Consider the following 20,166-nt stretch of genomic DNA (forward strand, 5'->3'; position numbering starts at 1 on the left):
TTTAACTTGCTGAAGAAAGAGCAGCATGATGGTTACATTGCATGGTCATTAAACTATTGCACTACCTGACCAGGTAGACGTGGGTCAGGTTGGCACTTTATTAGCTCAACATATTGTGGTGGTCAAAATGATAGTCAATTCTGTTTTCAGTCTGGCCAATTATTGATTGGAAATTCTGTTTTTATATTTCACATCATCAAGCTATTTATCTACTACTTTCAGAAAATTTTAAGCCATCCACTGGTGCAAAACATTTACATGTTTTAATTTTCTTCTTACCTATAAGTAACGGTTGGGTAAACATATAGCTTAAGTAATGACAAGTTTGTTTTCATGTGACACTTTTGCTCTCAATGATGTGTTTTCAGATGGTTTCAGCATGTACTTTGTTCTTCCTATGAGATGTCATTTACTGAAACTGTGTCAGCTTTTCTGATATGACCAATCAGCTTTAATTGGCAGGTATACTACGGTTAGACTGTTCACGGAGCCAAGCTGACACATCCCATGTTCGAAAAGTTAACCATGCTGAACACATGAAAGAAAAACCATTTCTCACCTTGTGTTGCTCATCATTATTACATTAAAGAAAGGAAAAAAGAATTCTGCTCTGATGTATTAAATATTAATTCAATTACTAACAGATGTTCGATCACACGAAACCTACTGAAAAATTCGGTTCTTCACCTCATACCAAAGTTCCTGTGTTCGTGAATCTGTTAGAAATTGCAGCCATCAGTGAATATTTTATCTGATTGAACACAGCAAAGTTCCCCTAATCTGACAGCAAAGCACAGCAGTGGGTGAAATTATTTCCTTTTAATGCTGGATGTCTGTAGGATTCGTTTTCATTGAGGGAAGATTATGGAATCAGAATGGTAAAACAGTCTTTCAGAGCGGACTGACATGCAGTGTGTTTACTGATGAGTGCCTTCCTTTCTTCCCACCCCCCTTCTTGCCCTGTTCTTGGCTCATCATCTTTTGTTTAAGTGAACTGGGTCATAGCCATCCTGGCCTAAGATTCTTTAGGCTGTTCCAGTTTTGGAAGATTAATAGCTCTTGTTTAGTCTGCAAAGTTATCTATGGCTATAAAACAATATTCCTTCTATATTAAAAAATTAAATGTCTGGATTATATAATTAAAACCTACTGTACATGTCTTTGTCACCAATTGTACTTGTCATTATTTTATGATGTGTTATATTAATTTCTAAATTAAATCTGATGGTGTATTCACTGAAATCATGTAAAACAGATTTGTCTTTATTCAGTTTTTAATAAATTGCACTATGAAGCGTATTGGCACAATCTTTGGAAAATTGAAAAACTTGATCCACATTTTAATCAATCCCAAATGAAATGTTTCAAAAATCAATACTTCAAACACATTCAATTTTCATCTGCTTTGACAACCACCTATTCATTCAAAAGGATGTAGTTGTAGTTATGTTAACGAGAGCTACCATAAAGTAATTTAGGTGGACAGGCAGATAGTACTGAGGAAGTGGGAAGGCTGCAAAAGGACCTAGACATTTGGGAGAGTGGTCCAGGAAATGGCTGATGGAATTCAATGTGAGCAAATGCGAGATCTTGCACTTTGGAAAAAATAATACAAGCATGGACTACTTTCTAAACGATGAGAAAATTCATAAAGCCTAAGTACAAAGGGATCGGGGAGTGCTAGTTGAGGATTCTCTAAAGGTAAACATGCAGGTTGAGTCCATGATTAAGAAAGCAAATGCAATGTTGTCATTTATCCCAAGAGGGTTGGAATATAAAAGCACCGTTGTGCTACTAAGACTTTATAAAGCTCTGCTTAGGCCCCATTTGGAGTACTGTGTCCAGTTTTCGTCCCCACACCTCAGGAAGGACATACTGGCACTGGAGCGTGTCCAGCGGAGATTCACAAGGATGATCCCTGGAATGGTAGGTCTAACATACGAGAACGGCTGAGGATCCTGAATTGTATTCATTGGAGTTTAGAAGATTAAGGGGCGATCTAAAAGAAACTTACAAGATAATACATGGCTTGGAAAGGGTGGGACGCTAAATGTCTTCAAGGCATTGATAAATTCTTGATGTCACAAGGAATTAAGGGCTACGGGGAGAATGCGGGTAAGTTGAAATGCCCATCAGCCATGGTTGAATGGCGGAGTGGACTCGATGGGCCGAATGGCCTTACTTCCACTCCTATGTCTTGTGGTCTTATGGTCTAATTTGGAGAGCATCTGAATAACTGCACTTTCAAACAATGTATTATCATTTGGAGAATGATGCAACAATTGTAGCAGTATCTTACATCTCATTTACAGTAATAAATGGGATTGAATAAATGAATAAGTTAGTTTCATGTTTGCCACACTCTCTGTCCCAGATATTTAATAAAAATCAGACAGTGTCCAAAGGTTAGAGGCATCAGAAAATAATGTCAATAGCAGTCAAAATAATGACCAGTATAAATATAACTGGCCTGCTTAATCCGGTATTATTTATCACTAGCCTTTTTTGAGATTCTTTAACCAATTTATGGTACAGTTTACTGCTTCTTTCATCCTTTACTCTCTTGCAGAAGACTTGGAATTGTGCCTCAATTTGATTATTACTTTGTAATTCAATTACGTGCCATCATGCTTTTCTAAGAAGACTGTAAAATACCTCACACAGTAGTGCTTTACATTATCACTGCAGTAAAAATGTTTTGACTTACCCACACGTTAAAATAATACAACAACTGATACTGTTCATTTTGTACAGAAACCAAGTATTTGTTGCTCTTAGTTTTCCAGGCACCTTGCAGCATATGGGAATATTCTACAAGCCCACACTTCCTGTATAGAAGAGGTGTCAGAGATGGGAATCAAGACTGTAGCCCAAATAGTTTGACCTGAACTCATGAGCACAGCCCTATACCAGGAATGTGGGATGGTAAAATCAACCCTCCATAGGAAGACTCTGTGAAAGGTAATAAGATCATAAAAGTTATAAAATATTTTTTAAACAAATGGAATAAAATTATTCCTTTGAAAGCCTTTTTAATTTAAATATGAATGCTACTTATGTTAAACTTACCTTAAATACATTTTATTATGTTACAGTAGTTGTTTCTTGCTTTTACTTTTAAATATGACACCCCCACCCCCCTCCCCCATCACAAAGTACACCCTAAATTGAGCTTAGGCATTGCAATTACAATTCCCTTTAGCTTCAAAATATTCTGATGAGTCAGGGACTTTTCATTAATATTATAATTATGTTGTTCGTACTGAACATGCAGTATTACCAATATAAAGCACCTGAACTGAACAAAATGGAGAAAGTACTCTAACACTCCCATTTTATTGATTATGATGAATTAAGTTGCAGTTGCTTGTGATGACACATTGATCTTCTAGAGAATGTCATAGCATGTATTGTATACGTACTGATAAGTACTAAACAGGTCAATTATCTGAGGCAAAAAAGTCTGATTGGACTTTGCATTCAGTGGCAAAGGCAGGCACTCAAGTTTGGCCTTAATTAAAGTTGCTCTGACTTTTTCTATACTGGTGTCAGTTTGAATTTAATGCCTTCTACAGGGGGACTGTGGCATCTAGAGAAAATTAAGCAGGCAACAAAAAGTCATAACAGCCAATGAGATTGAAAAAATTCATAGATAACAAAGTGGGTACATAAATAGGAACACTAATCGGGTTTAAATCAATGAACAGCAAGCGTGATAAAGATTGAGATATATGCACAAAATTTAGGGATGAAGCTGAATTGTGAAACATGAACTTTGGAAGGAGATATACTTTTATGTTACTTTTAAAAAATCTACAACACAATAATTTTCTGAAAAGGAATCCACATTTGTAAAATTAATATTTCATCGGACCAAATAGGTTAAATAGTCATTATGGCTTAATATTCCATCAGGAAGATAGTTAGTCTTGATTAAATAAAGCATAACTCTTTAATCAGTCCTTCCAGTGAGAATAGTGGGTAATTTGAATTAGAGTCATAGAGGTCTGCAGCACAGGAAAAGCTGTTTGGCCCATCAAGTCTGCACCAGCCAGAAGCAAGCACCTAACTATTCTAATCCCGTATCCTGTTGTGCCTTGGCATTGCAAGTGCACAGCTAAATACTCCTTAAATGTTATGAGAGCCTCTACATTCTAACACCTTTACAGGCAGTGAGGATACACCACCCTCTAAATGAAAAAATATTTCCTCACACCCTCTCCAAATCTCCTGTCCTTTTCCTTAAGTTTATGTGGTAGGATAGTGAAGAAGACGTTTGGTATGCTTTTCTTTATCAGTCAGACTATTGAGTACAGGAGTTGGGAGGTCATTTTGCGGCTGTACAGGACATTGGTTAGGCCACTGTAGGAATATTGTGTGCAATTCTGGTCTCCTTCCTATTGGAAAGATGTTGTAAAACTTGAAACGGTTCAGAAAAGATTTACAAGGATGTTGCCAGGGTTGGAGGATTTGAGCTATAGGGAGAGGCTGAACAGGCTGGGGCTGTTTTCCCTGGAGCGTCAGAGGCTGAGGGGTGACCTTATAGAATTTTACAAAATTATGAGGGGCATGGTAGGGTAAATAGACAAAGTCTTTTCCCTGGGTTTGGGGAGTCCAGAACTAGAGGGCAGAAGTTTAGGGTGAGAGGGGAAAGATATAAAAGAGACCTAAGGAGCAACGTTTTCACGCAGAAGGTGGTACATGTATGTTATGAGCTGCCAGAGGATGTGGTGGAGGCTGGTACAATTGCAACATTTACCAGGCATTTGGATGGGTATAAAAATAGGAAGGGTTTGGAAGGAAATGGGCCGAGTGCTGGCAGGCGGGACTAGATTGGGTTGGGATATCTGGTTGACATGGACAGGTTGGACCGAAGGGTCTGTTTCCATGCTGTACATCTCTATGTCTCTATGGTCATCGATCCCTCCATCAAGGGAAAATGTTCCTTCCCATCTTTGTCCCTCATAATTTTAGACATCTCAGTAATGTCTCCCCTCAGTCTCCTGTGCTCCAAAGAAAACAACCCTAATCTATCCAATTTCTCTTCATAACTCTCCAGCCAAAACAATATCCTGGTAAATCTCCTATGTACCCTCTACAGTGATATCACATCCCTTCTATAATGTGGATTCCAAACTGCACACAATACTCTAGCTGTGGCCCAAAGTTGACCCAATGTTTGATATAGTTCTAGCATATTCTCCCTGTTCTTAAATGCTACACCTCAGCTAATCAAGACAAAAATCCAATTTACCATCTTAACCACTTTATCTACCTGTCCCACCACCTCAAGATACTGGTGGATATTAACACTAAGATAAAAGCAATGACTGCAAATGCTGGAAACCAGAGTTTAGATTAGAGTGGTGCTGGAAAAGCACAGCAGTTCAGGCAGCATCCGAGGAGCAGGAAAATCAAAAGCCATATTCCTGATGAAGGGCTTTTGCCCAAAACTTTGATTTTACTGCTCCTTGGATGCTGCCTGAACTGCTGTGCTTTTCCAGTACCACTCTAATCATTAACACTAAGATCCCTCTGATCCTAGGGTTGTACTGTTCTTCATTCTATTTGCTACTCATCAGCCCATCTGATCGACCTGTCCTACATCATCCTGTAATCTAAGGCTATCCTTGTCACTACTTACCATCCCACAAATTTTTGTATCATCTCTGAACTTACTCGTCAGTCCTAGTTTACTGGTCAACCAACTAGTTTAAGGTCTTGCCAAATCAATACTTCCTATGTTGATTCCATTGTCAAAGACTGCTTCAATATATCCTGTGAAAAAAAAGGGTATCACTGACAACAACTTGAAGTTTATAGGGTTTCTGGTTTGCAATCAGTAATTTCCTGATTTTATGAGGTTCAAATCACCCCCAGAACCCTGCTTCTGACACTGGACTTATTTAGGGAATGTGAAATGAAGAAGACAGTAGACAGGTGTTTTAGGGCAAAAGCATCTCTGTGTTTATTTAACTACAAAAAGGTAAGTACAATAAAGAAATAAAAGGCAAATGCAATAAAACAGTGAAATTGACAAAATTATGTCGAGTCAGAAAGTGTGGTGGTGGAAAAGCACAGCAGGTCAGGCAGCATCCGAGGAGCAGGAGAGTTTACGTTTCGGCCAAAGGCTTTTCATCAGGAATGTAGGGGAGGAAGGGGGTTGAGAGATAAATAGGAGGGTGGGACTGGGGAAAGGTAGCTGGGAAGGCGATAGGTGGATGCAGCTGGGGGGTGATTGTGATAGGTCTGTGGGGAGGATGGAAGGGATAGATGGGAAGGAAGGTGGACAGGTGGGACAGGTCAAGAGGGTGGTGCAGAGTTGGAAGGTTGGTTCTGGGACGAGGTGCTGGGAGGGGAGATAAGGAAGCTGGTGAGATCGATGTTGATGCCATGTTGTTGAAGGGTCCCAAGGTGGAAGGTGAGGCATTCTTCCTCCACTCGTTGAGTGGTTTGGATTTGACAGTGGAGGAGGCCCAGGACTTACATGTCCTTGTCATTGTGGGAGGGGGAGTTGATGTGGTCAGCCATAGGGCAGTGGGGTTGTTGGGTGACCACTTCAACTTCCCCTCCCACTCCACCAAGGATATGCAAGTCGATATAGCATCAATGTCGACTTCACTAGTCTCCTTATTTTGCCTCCCCTCACCTCGTCCCAGATCCAATCCTCAACTTGGCAACACCCTCTTGACCTGTCGTACCTGTCTATCTTCCTTCTCACCTATCTGCTCCATCCTCACCGACCTATCACAATCATGCCACACCTGCATCCACCTAGCGCCTTTCTAGGTACCTTCCCATCAGTCCCATTCTCCCATTTATCTCTCAGCTCCCTTCCCCACATTCCTGATGAAGGACTTGTACCTGAAACATCGAATCTCCTGCTCCTTGGATGTTGCTTGACCTGCTGTGTTTTTCCAGTTTTCGGTTTTGACTTTACAGCACCTGCAGTCCTCACTTTTTCACAATTATAGAGTACACTATCAAATTGAACAGAGGTTAAAACACTGTTCAAAGCTAAATAGCAGTTTTAATCAGGCACTTTCTTTGGGCTTCCTAACCTTGGGATCCATGCACTGTAACCACCTGCCTTCCCCTCCCTGTTAACTGGGTTGGAAACTTCGGGGATTCGGGAGTTTCAGCTCACCACCGGGGAAAACACAGTTTTAAAGTGCGTACAGAGTCTGAGGTTTTTGCCATTGGTTGTCTTGGCTAGGAACAGGCCCGTGTCTGAAAGCACTTGTTTGAATAGCACTTAGTTTGCTTCCTATCCTCTCTGATGCCCTTTGTTGGCGATGATGCTTTTTGTTTGTCACCCCATTCAGCTTCTCAGTTTGGCCTATGTGGTTCTTGGTTCTGAAGCTACTTATTGGGGCTAGACCCTGTGGGGAAACTGTTTCTGCAGGAGCTTGATGTTGCAAAAGGTCTTCCTTGTCTCAGATCAGAGCTAGCAGTTATACAGACTATGTGCCTCGTTATCTTCTCTCATATCTGTGTTTGATTACTGAGCTGTTGTTCCTCCTCTTGGAACTGAATGAGTCTCCTGATTACTGGATGAGGTACGAATGATTCTCCAATTAAAGTTAATTGGTTTTCAATAGTTTTAAATGTCGAGTATTTCTCTTGAATGGGTGTGGGTTAAAGCTTTACAGATAATGTGAAGGCCTTCACATTCAAGGACAAACAGGTTTGCATCTAGTACAATGTCCTGATGAAGATCTCATGCTCGAAATGTCGACTCTCCTGCACCTTGGATGCTCCCTGACCGGTTGCGCTTTTTCAAGCATCACACTTTTCGACTCTGATCTCCGGCATCTGTAGTCCTCACTTTCTCCCTGTAGTACAATGGTGAGGAATATTCAGTATCTCTGTGTCTGAGCAACTATTTAAAAGTTGAATGGTTTTATGTTAGTAGGCTGTAGAATGTTTTGGTCATTTGCTCTGCAGGCTGGTTGTTCATTGTCTTTAGATGAAGTGTTTGTGGTGGTCTTCCTTTAGCTTTAAAGGAAGACCCTGTTCCAGACAGCTGCCCCTAGGCTTAGCCAGAGAGTCTAGTGACTCTGAGTTCAAATGTGAATTCCAAAAACCCATGTCCCAAGTTCAGAGTGTTTTAGTCCAGGGTATCTGATGGAGATTGTTGTCCCATCTTACAAGGTTTCCCCTTCAAACTACATGTGTGGACACCAGAATGTTGCAGTCGACAGTGTGGTGCTGGATAAGCACAGCAGGTCAGGCAGCATCTGAGGAGCAGGAAAATCGACATTTCAGACAAAAAGTCCTTCATCAGGAATTTCCTGCTCCTTGGATGCTGCCTGACATGCTGTACATTTCCAGCACCACACTCTTGACTCTAATCTCCAGCATCTGTAGTCTTCACTTTCACCTACCAGAATGTCACAATCGGCTTTACTGCATAATTATGACAAGCATTGACACACAGCAGCTCTCTTGGCCTAGTAGTATTGTTAGAATATTAATGCAGAGACACTGGCAATGTTTTGGAGACCTTGGTTCAAATGTGCCATGGCAAATGTTGCAATATGAATTTCATAAAAATCTGGAACTTTAAGTCTAATGATGCCATGAAACCATTGTTGATTGTCAGGGGAAAACCCCATTTGATTCACTAATGTCTTTAGGGAAGAGAATTGGTGTCCTTACCTGGTTTGATCTACATGTGACTCCAGACCCACTGCAATGTGATTGAAACTTAACTGTCTTCTGGGCAATTCTGGATGGTTTATAAATGCTGGTCGAGTTGGGGATGTCACATCCCATGAAAAAAACTATGCTATTATAACTATTGCAAGTACCATAAAAAGAAAGAATAAGAATCTTGTATTGCACTTGAAATGCACAAGCATTTATTTTGTGAACTAATGTACAATGCAAATAACATCTTCAAAGGTCATACTAATTCATTATTGTGTAAATGGTAAAGTATAGAACTCGGTCATCTTCCCTTTTCTAAACATAAATTCTTGGGAGACATGTGGTCCCTTATCTAAGGATTCTGCTACAAACTGGAAAAACTCATCCATCACAAACCTTTCAGGAACTGGATTAGATTTTTTACATTGAGACTTATCAATGATAACTTAACCACTATGGGGAAAACATTTCCATTTATTCTGTTTGAAATTTCGTCTGATTCAGCATATTTACTTAAACTAGACCTCTTGGGAAAAGATTAGCAGTTCTGCCTTATAGGGTGTCATTTCACATTCACTAGTTCTCCTTTGTTGTTTAAAATGTTATGGACACTTTCGATAAATTAATTACAAAACCGTCTGGGCAGATAGGTTGAGTGTCCATGTTCTGAATTTAAGCTTCTTATCTGTTCATACATTTTGGAAAAGTAAACCTTTCATCTCTAAATCCTATAACAGTATGTAGTGTTTATTAAAAAGCTTTTAGTAAGTCATTAAGATGTGCATGCTGTTTGAACTTATGACGAGATGTTTAAAAAACACTTCATTATTGAGCTGTATCAATTTGCTGTTTTCTGTCGGGCCTTATTTCAGATTTATATTCTCTTTCCCCATCTGCAATCAACTCCTCCAGTAAAGAAGGTGGAGCACTTCAGGATAGAGCTGACCTTGTGTCTGCTGATGGTGCCGTAGTGAGATTGGTGCAATTAATGGAGTTTGGAACAGAATTTGTCCTGAAACTGCTGTCGTCTTCTCCGGCCAAGATTTGAACTAATCAAAAGCGTAAATCAAAGAATTTGGTATGTACAGTCTGTCTGTTCCATTGGTTTTCTAGCCATTAAATAAGCTGAGTGATGATCACTTTGACTCATAATTTTCCAGTTCGCAACTGCACTGTCAGTGTGACAGCACGTATCTGTCTATTACATTTTTGCAGGTTCATCTGCAAAGTTGGATAGCCAATGAAAAACAATACATGATTAACTAAAGTCTGTTAAATGCAATTTGTCTCTTGGCTCCAACCAGCCCTCTTGACCATTGCCACAAAATTGCCCTTGCTCTCCTCTCAGACACTTAGAAAGTACAACATGGCTAGGCAGCTGGGGAACAGCATGGATATAATGAGGTTTTTGACATGCAGATTCACATCAGTTCACAGTTGCAACTGCTAGCTCAGAAACTGACACTGTGTATTGAAAGATGAAGCTTCATCCATTAAGGCCAACAATGGGAAAGCCGAAAGATGGGGGCTGATATTGTCAGAATGATGAAATGTTGGAGGCAACGGTAGCCTTAATAGAAAGCCTGTGGTCAATGTCAAAGGGTTTAACTTCACCTTGTGTCAGGGCACAAGTCTTGAAACTCATCTTTCCCATTGTAGCAATGGTGATCAGCTCAACCCAGACATGCATTGGTTTGACTATGGTGCCATAAAAAGTGGGTGAAAGTGAAGACTGCAGATGCTGGAGATTAGAGTCAAGAGTGTGATCCTGAATAAGCACAACAGGTCAGGCAGCATCTGAGGAGCAGAAGAATCGACATTTCAGGCAAAAGTCCTTCATCAGGATGAAGCCCTTTTGCCTGAAACATCGAATCTCCTGCTTCTTGGATGCTGCCTGACCTGCCATATAAAGTGGCCAATTTGGAAAGTTTCATTGCAGAACTAACATCAGCCACCCAATGTTGCAAACATGGAACTGCAGGAACAAATAAATACCAACCTAAATTTTCTTATCTCCTTGAATCTTCACAGGCCATTTTTTCACTTCTTATACCCATTCCTTTATCAACTTGGTGGGTGAAATTTTCTGTTATCCTGAAAGCATAGACAATGGTGAGAAAGTTGGGAGAATATGGCAAGAATGAAAACATCGAATTCCCAATATCAAGGAAGACGTTCCCAATTTTCCCCCTAGGACTGAAACGGCAAGTTCTGAATTTCACAAATAATTAGCAGCTATCTTATTTCCATGTACTTACATCTCATTATTAGCTAATCTTGCCTTATTTCTCGTCACTTCCAGAATTCTCTTCTTATTTTCCAAGAAATGAGATGACACCGATTCCTAACATAAAAGAGCATGTATTTGGCAGCAGCAGCTTGTGGCTTGCTTCTCCAGGCTTTCCTCCAAATTCACAATGGACACTCTTCTCTTCCACCTTTCATCCAGACAATTGGACACCATGGAACCACCAGTGTCACCACATTATTGTGGCTTCCTGCTGTACACCTTCCAACCTTGAGTGGCAATGTGTTCCCTTGAAAAGTTGGAAGATAGAATGAAATGTTACCTGCAGAGAACTACAGAAACCTCTTACAATTTGTCTGTAACTGGGGGAGGTTTTTACGGGGCAGGTCCTACAGTAATTCCAGTAAATTGCTTTTAGCTTCAGTGTTGTCCACATTAAAGTGCAATGCATTGCCTACAGTCAACAATGTGACAGTTCCAGGATCCCTGATGTCTGAGGCTATCTGCAGTCAAGGAGTCAATAGCTTATGAGATATGAACAATGCTGAGCCATTACAACATTTATCCTTGGGATGTCTGAAGAGGCTGATCATCTGTCACATGGATGCAACTGAAATTGTCTGGCATGAAAGCAAATGTTTTAACAGTTTAAGTGAACATATAATCACATAACTGAAAGGAAATTTGAATTTTTTTGCACTGTTTACACATATGTTCCATCTATACGTCTTTTTTTCTTCCCTCTGCCTTCCACTATGTTTCCGTGTTGTCCCAATGTCCACAGTTGGGATAGAGGGATCTTGCTGTGTAGGTAACCCAGTTGACCAGAAGAACTTGTCTGGAAGCTGCAGGATGTTTGGGCTTAGAGGACCCAGATCTATTGAGAGTTTCTTGCCCAGACTTCTGCAAACTGCAGTAATACTGGCAGGGAGGAGATAGAGAGGCCTCCTGGAGTGTCCTGAGAAGAAGCTTCTAGTAGTCTTGTGTGTGGTTCCTCCATCTCCCTGTTGTGCCCGCTGGCACCAGCCTGTTTCCCTGTGAAGAAAGGGCACCGAAATGAGTTCCAGGTCCATTTTCCCCTTTTCACCTTGCCATTTATGCTGAGCAGCTATGGTGTGGAGGTCTGTGCACATATCTAACAGACACTGAGTGTGCTAGGCCTTCGTATCCAAAGCAGTAACCAGCCTGTTCATGGAGGCAGCCAGACATGTGCATGCTGGAGTCAGCATGGTACTAATGACATTACTGGAGATTTCCACCCTTCAAACCAGTTTACCATCTGCTTTTGCTAAATGTACCTGCTGTACCTGTGCTTGCCTGTTACACAGTCATTAAAGTCTGAGATCATGGGATCATTTTCTGTCTGTGGCTAAACAAGTACCTGGTCTCTGGCAGTCCTCTGAGATTCCACCCCAGTTCCAGTCTCTATAACAAACTAACTCAGGCAAAAGTCTCTGAGCTGGTGGAAAGCCTTGCCAATGCATCTAGTATGGATTGTGTTGCTTCTTCCTCAGAGATGGGGATTGAGCTAAGTGTAGTGTGGTGTTGGTCTCTTTCTTCACTCATTTTCTGGGTCCCACATGAGACCGGAGAGCTAAGTAGTTGTGAAAGACAGGTAAAAGCTTGTTCATGATAAGATGGGTTAGCACTGAGATTAATGGGACAGCAGTGTAGCACAGCATAGTTGGTCGCACATGGAAGTCACACACGAGCAGTTTCCTTCCTCTCTGGCCAAGTCCAGCAATTTTTTCTGCATGTAAGAGTTTGGAGCCTATTGTCTACCATTTGGCCTTTGTCTTCTCCGCCATGTTTTCAGAGTTATTTTGCCATGGCACAAAAGGAGGAGTGTACAATACAAAAGTGGATGGAAGAGGTGCTAATTGCGATATGGGGTTAGGAGAACTCTTGGTCAATATTCCCTCCAAGCTGCACAGCCAATCAGAGAGTCTGCAGACACTGGTTGGCATGCAAATGTATTGATTTCTGGTTCTGGAAATTGCTGCAATGCACAGGCAAGAAATATTAAAGGGAATCTAGGTGGTGGTGTGCTGTCCCCAAGGAGTCTTTAGGAAGTGCAGAGGGCAGGTAGGGTTTACAAAGTTAAAAATCACACAACAACTAAACCAACAGGTTTAATTGGAAGCACTAGCTTTCAGAGTACTGCTCCTTCATCAGGACAACCACCTGGCATGGCATCCTTTGCCAGATGAGAGGACTGAATGATTGTTGAGATCATCCACCAACATTTGGGGTGGCATGGTGGCACAGTGGCTAGCACAGCTGCCTCACAGCGCCATGGACCTGGGTTCAATTCCAGCCTCAGGTGACTGTCTATGTGGAGTTTGCACAAGCTCCCTATGTCTGTATTGGTTTCCTCTGGGTGCTCTTGTTTCCTCCAAAAGTCCAAAGATGTGCAGGTTAGGTGGATTGGCCATACTAAATTGCCCGTAGTTTCCAGAGGTATGCAGGCTAGCTGGATTAGGTGATGGGAAATGGGGTGGATCTGCGTGGGATGCTGTTCGGAAGGGTGGTGTGGACTCGATAGGCCAAATTGCCTGTTTCTGTATTGTAGGGATTCTATGATGATCTCCAGGTCCTTGTCAGCAGATTGGCATGCCAATTTCTCTTTTGGGGACATTTGTTCACTTCAACTAACGGGCAGAAGAGTGGAAAAGCCAGTTCCTGGCTTGAAGTGACAAATATCATGGAGCTAGGGTTTAAAATAGTGGCTTGAATGTTGCAAAATCCCAGCAGCAGTCAACGTTTCCACCTCACTTGCTGCCTGATTCCATGTTTTGTAGAGGCTGGTTACATAAATAATGTGATGAAAACTAGAAACTGCTTGAGAAAATTCAATATGGGAAATGGGCAACTGTCCACCATGAATGTTATCGAGAAAAACACTTTGCCAGAAAGTGGGTGAACTCAGCCCCATATTTTCTAATCAAGCCCAATTGCTCCAGAGTGCTGCAGGGAATTAAGAAATTACTGTCCTAGATTCATAAACAAAGGTCTTTAATTTCTCTAGCTGCACAGCCAGTACTCAACTCAGCCCTTATGGTTGAATAACTGTCTGCACTCAATCAAAACAAGGGCTGACTTGGAAACATTATGCCTCTGCTGGTCATGTAACTATACTTGACTGAGGAGTGAATGCTTCCAGGAAAAACGGCAGAAGATTGAAAGGAATAAAATGTTTCTTCAAATAAATTTACCAACATGTTTAATAACTTCTCAGATAATCAAAATAAGGCCTTTAATAATTAAAACACTCCTGCCATTTCAATGAAAATAAAACATTTCTTAAGTTATGAAGCTTTTTAGGGTACTTTTGCATTCACGTGATTGCTCGATGGTGCATAAGTTCAGTGAATCACTCAAAATGCTGAGATTTTCTTACATTCCTTATTGCTGATTTATGCATTGAATGCACTTTTCGTTGATAGAGTTCAACTTATTGTGCTAAAATTCTAGTTAAAAATGGCCATGATGGGCTCTTGATTTGGAGCAGCACTTGACTGGCTGAGTGATGAAATTACATCGTCAGCCTCTGGTTAACATACATAAAATCAGTGTTAATTAATTGTATGGCACACTTTTAATAGTACTTTAAGCTATATTAAAATCTTCATATAGTAGCAATATTATACAAAGCATATTATAATCTTTGCTGCATTTATCTCAGTTATCAAAGCAGGTTGCTTTCACTTCTTAAGATAGATAAAATGGCAAACAACAATTATAGCCACAGCTTACATTTGACTGAATCATGCACAGTTTCCTTGGAATTTATTGACTGCTTTATGACAGCAACTGCACCTTGAAATGAATAATTTAATCTGACTATAGATTATGGAGTTGAAAAGTGTGCTGCTAGAAAAGCGCAGCAGGTCAGGTAGCATCCAACGAACAGGAGAATTGATGTTTTGGGCATAAGCCCCTCATCAGGGATGTGAGGAGGATAAAGGGGGCTGAGAGATAAATAGGAGGGTGGGGCTGCTGCTGGGGAAAAGGGAGCTGGGAAGGTGATAGGTAGATGCAGTTGGGGGATGGTAGTGATGGGGTGAGGCCCAGATCCAACCCTCCAACTCAGCACCTTCCTCTTGAACTGTCCTCCCTGTCCATCTTCCTTCCCACCTGTCCTATATATTCTCCCCTCCAATCTATCACTCTCACACCCCACATTCATCTACCTATCACCTTCCCAGCTACCTTCCCCACCCCCTACCCTATCCCTGTAACTCTGCATATACCATGTGTAATCCACCCAGCCTACACATCCTTGGACACTATAGCATAGCCATAAAACCTTATCCTCACATACATGGGGAGAATGTGAAGCTTGACACAGTCATCCAAAGGTGGAATTAAACCTGGGTCCCTGGTGCTGTGAGACAGCAGTGCTAACCACTGTGCCACCATGCTATCCTTTTTACTTTAACTTCATTTTTTATTTCTATTTCAGAAAGCCAATATGCAACCTACATTGCTTACATTCCACCTGAGACCTTAGTCAGCACATTAATGTGAGGCTCCATGATTAATAAAGACAGCAAATCCTATATATGTAGGGCCATCTCCTTAAGAGCCAACTACAAGCCAGTGGTGTAATGTTGGACTTTATTTTCAAGGAATCATAGATATAGTAGTTCCTTAGACCTGGTGTTATTTACAGTATGAACTACAGTCAATAGAGCAAAGCATTCGTACCTGTGATATCCGCATCATTGTAATTGAAAGGCTCCCACGTGGTGGCACTCAAGTGACCATTACTGGAAAAAGTCAGCTTGGTTTTGTATGTGGTTGGTCATTCCTCATGAACTTTTTCACACTGAGGGCAGTGAGTGTATAGAATGAGCTGCCAGAGGAAGTGGTGGAGAATGGTACAATTGCAGCATTTAAAAGGCATCTGATGGGTATATGAATAGGAAGGGTTTAGAGGGATATGGGCCAAGTGCTGGCAAATGGGACTAGATTAGGTTAGGATATCTGGTTGGCATGGACGTGTTGGACTGAAGGGTCTATTTCCATGCTGTACATCTCTATGACTTTATGACTCTATGACTCTCAATACAGCTGACCAGAAAATGGACAGGGAAATGTATGTGGATATCATTAGATAGATATGCAGAATGTTGACACAATTCCTTATTAGAGATGGCTAACTGTAGTTGAAATTCATACTGTTGAATGCAAAATATTGACTTGGTTATGAAATTACCTGAATTCAGGGGACAGTCGAGATAAAAAGCAAATACTCTTATTGGTAAAATGTGACTTGCATATTGTGCCTCAAGGATTATGAGTCTGAACTATTCAATATAGTTAATAATAACTTAGATGAAAGAATAGGAAGTCATTGTCGAAATTGGCTGATTGCACAAAGGTAGGCAGGATTGAAAGCAGTTTCTGTAAAGTATAATGTTACAGGGATCTTGATGAATGACAAACAACACAAAAAGATTTTAATGTAAACAAATATGAGATCATCCACTTCGGACTCAAGAGCATTAGAGCCGTCCATTTCTTAAAGAAAAAAGCTACAAATGGTGATGGTCCAAAACAACTTGTGGGTTTACGTCCAAGAAAATTAAAGTATCATAAACAAAAACTGTTTGAAAATGCTAATTGAACAATGACCTTGACATTGAGAGGAATAGAATACACTTAGGTTAGTAATCATACTTCTCCTAACAAGGTTATATCACACCTGGAGCATAATGAGTCGTTCTAGGCACTATACATTATGCACAATACAACGGCCATGGAAGGAGTACAACATATTTACCAGAAAGATACTTGCACTCCAAAGGTTAAATTATGAGAAGGGGTTGGCCAAACTCGGTATTACATTTCAGGAATTAGAAGGAGTGGTTTGACTAAGATTGTCATGATATTAAAGGAAACAAATAGGGCAAGTAAAGAGAAACAGTTCTCCACAGTTTAAGGAGTGTAGGACTATGCAGCATATTTAAAAAATTAGCAATAAGGAACAAAATTAGAATGCAGTTCTTCATAAAAAGGGTGCCACAAGTTTGAAATTCTCTTCTACAAACTGTTATTGATGCTGGAATAACAATTAATTTTAAATCCGAGACTGTTAGCTTTTCTTGTGGAAAAGACGTATGTATTTCTTTCCTGTTAATACCAATTTAATCCAAAATATTCGTTTTTGTAGGAAGCAGTGTTTTGTCTTCAATAATTTCAATTTCTAATTGGTGCAAAATAATTATAATTACCAATAACAAAAAGTCCTCTCTTATGTAATGTAGCAACTCGAAGGTACAATTATGCGTATGCTAGTATATTCTCCATGTATCGATGAATTATTCATCTATGCATCTGAATTACAGCATTTTTTAAGTAGTGCCACATGGAAGTGAATAGCTTCAAAGGCAACAGAGAGTTGGATTTTAGCCTTGGGGGTGACTTCTGAATGGGGGATGCATGGGTTGGGGTGAAAGGGTGTGCAGGTGGGAGGTGAATGATAAGTTAGTGCTCATATGTACCAGGAAATCAAAAGAAGCAGATTTCCTAATGTCTTTCATTATTTAATTGCAAGGCTCCTTTGTGTGGATGTCTTGCCTTTTGTTAGGCTGATTGACAAGCCAAAAATATTTACCAGGAGAAGCTTGTATGACAAGGCTGAAGCATTCAAGAGTAGTTGGATGTATTAGGCAAGTGAAGGAAATCATGAGTGACGGATACAAGATTGAGTTAAGTCCTTTCCTTTTTCACAGCAGGCAATGGCAGAGGAATTTCCTGTTGTTAATGATCAAGTGAAATTGCCATTCTTACCTGGTCGGGCCTACATGTGACTCCAGACCCATAGCAATGTGGCTGACTCTTAACTGTCCTCTGGGCAATAAAGCAATAAATATTGGCCTAGACAGTGACACATCATCCTCTGAATGAATATTAAAAAGTTAAGAAAAGTTTATGAACAGTACATGGGGGATATTGATAGCAGTAACCAAACAGAAACTGAGTTCAATCACAACAAACATAACAGGGGAGTTGGATTAGATAAAATTGCAGCAGTGACAAGCAGAATGACCCTCAGACTCACAGTTCCCAAATGCCATGGGCATTGTTTTCTCAGGAGGAGAATCTATGAGCGAGAGAGGTATAGATACACAGATCAGGACAGCAGCAAGTTCCTGATTGTCTATAGAGTTAACTTTAGGATGCAGAAGCAGCAGAAAGCCAAGGTGGGCTTCACCAGCAGCTGCCAGCATGCAAAATGAAGCACCCTACAGCAATGGTTTAGAGAGAATGAACCAACTTCAGATATTGGAGAGGCAATATCGTTGAAATCTCTGCCTGTCCCAAAAGGCCAAGACTGATCTTTGTGTGATGTTGACTGGAAGGGAGATCTTGCATTAACACTAACACAATGTCAATGGCCATTAAGGACATTGTTGCACAAAGTTTCTAATATTCCATTGATTCCAAGATTCTACTGGGCGCACATGTTGGGTCTCCAAACCCATCGCATAATTTTGTAGCGAGGTAGTGACTAACATCAATACATGCTTTACCAAACTAGGGCATAATGTGAGAAGATTTGGCAACATCGCTGTATAAGTTGTGATGGACCACATGTATGTTACCAACAGGTACACACAGGCCAGACAAAGGTCTTCATTATCAGGGAAGGATTTCATTTCCTCAGTCTCCAATTGTTCTGTGACCATCATCAACAGATTCTGCAGCAGATCCTTCAATATTGGATTCTTGCTGGAAGGGAATTTCTGCTGAACAGATTGCCTTTGATACCAGTGGAGGAACCCTAGGACAAAGGAAGAGGAAAACTAAAATTTCAGCCATTTATACTACTAGACCACAATGGAACTTGTCACCAGCCTCCAAGGTGGATCATTTTAACTTTGCTCTGCAATAGTTCCCAAAAGGTGTCTCCCAAATCACGGTGATCTGAGTGCTTTACACAACCATGTGCTCATGATAGGGGACCTCATGCTAATGTGGATATCGTGAGACATCCTCAGACAATGAAAAAGATTTAAAAAGCTGATGCTCAGCCCCAGCATCTTGGTCCACTTGAGGGGACTCACGAAGGCACCAAGATAAAAGTACATGGGACTCAGGGAGTTGCTCATATATAGATGATTCTTCCCAAGAACAACTACACAATCAAACTACAATCTTAGCAATTCTATCTACTTTAAGCCCAGGTTCTCTCAGCCCGCTGCCACCTTGAATTTCTGAAATATATAAATGATGACCATGCTCACCAAGGTCAACACCACTCAGCCACTGCTCAATTGCCGGTAGAGCACTAAAAATTAATGGAATCTGGAAGAAACTAAATACGATCTCATGTCACAGATTATCAGATGCAAGCAAAACAAACTAACTATATATTTACTCATAAGGCCCATGTGGTTTTCCTTAACTGTTTTAAAAGTCCTCCTATGTGCTGATGTTCTTTTGTTGTCAGCTGCTGTGAAGGCAGGCTGCTGATGTGCTTCACTATGACTTATATGACCATGGCAGCCATCTTGAAAGGCCCCTGAATGGAAAAAGGCTCCTGCATGGCTGCAGGACCTTGCCTGTACTTATGCCTAATTGATGCACGTTGCCCCTGGCGAAGAAGTTGAGGAGCTGCTGTCAGTGAATGAATGCCACAAGTCATGTATGAGAGTTTCAGTTGTAGATGTGGTTGAAGTGGGCCATGTCATTGGATGGTCTTTGTGATGGGGGACAATAGAAGATTTGGAGTTCAGTTTGCAGTTGAACATGGTGATAAGGTCATGAACCTTGTTGCGTCTGAGACTGTGATAAACTGGTCGACAAATAGAGTCATTTACAATTGTATGACATTTATGGCAGAGGAGAAAAATGGTGGCATTTGTCTTACCAATGTTAAACTGGAAGGAATTGCATCTCCAAAGAAATCCAACTTGGGATATTAGATAAGCATTCTAATAGCACAAAGAAAGTGGAGAGTTTATGACAGACAGTGGAATGGTTGAGCTGAGTAACGTGCACTGTCAACAGATGATTTCACCAAATTGCAACTGATACTTGAGCAAAGTGAAGCAGTACTGCAAAGTTGGCAGTATTGGTGTTGCAAAAGTTGCTATTGCAGGAGGTAATCCCACTATGAATGAATGATAAACAATAGAAGAAAGATGTTGGAGGAAGATAGCTTAGCTGATGTGTCATAGGTGGCATAGAGGTCAAGATCAACAAGGAAGGATAATATATAATGGCCACAGTCAAAAGAAATGCCAGTCATGACC

The 20,166-nt window shown here is 40.8% G+C and overlaps 1 long non-coding RNA gene across 1 annotated transcript in view; it reads left to right on the forward strand.

Moving 5' to 3' along the window:
* Nucleotides 1-12,212, forward strand: part of LOC140492157 (uncharacterized) — a 29,946-nt gene extending 17,734 nt beyond the window's left edge. The window contains exons 2-5 of the long non-coding RNA XR_011963506.1: nt 2,779-2,961; nt 9,525-9,730; nt 10,684-10,856; nt 10,955-12,212. This is a non-coding gene — a long non-coding RNA (uncharacterized lncRNA). The remainder of the gene's footprint in view (nt 1-2,778; nt 2,962-9,524; nt 9,731-10,683; nt 10,857-10,954) is intronic.
* Nucleotides 12,213-20,166: the final 7,954 nt, after the last annotated feature.

Source organism: Chiloscyllium punctatum, chromosome 20 (genome assembly GCF_047496795.1).
Source record: "Chiloscyllium punctatum isolate Juve2018m chromosome 20, sChiPun1.3, whole genome shotgun sequence".
In the NCBI taxonomy this organism is placed as follows: Eukaryota; Metazoa; Chordata; class Chondrichthyes; order Orectolobiformes; family Hemiscylliidae; genus Chiloscyllium; species Chiloscyllium punctatum.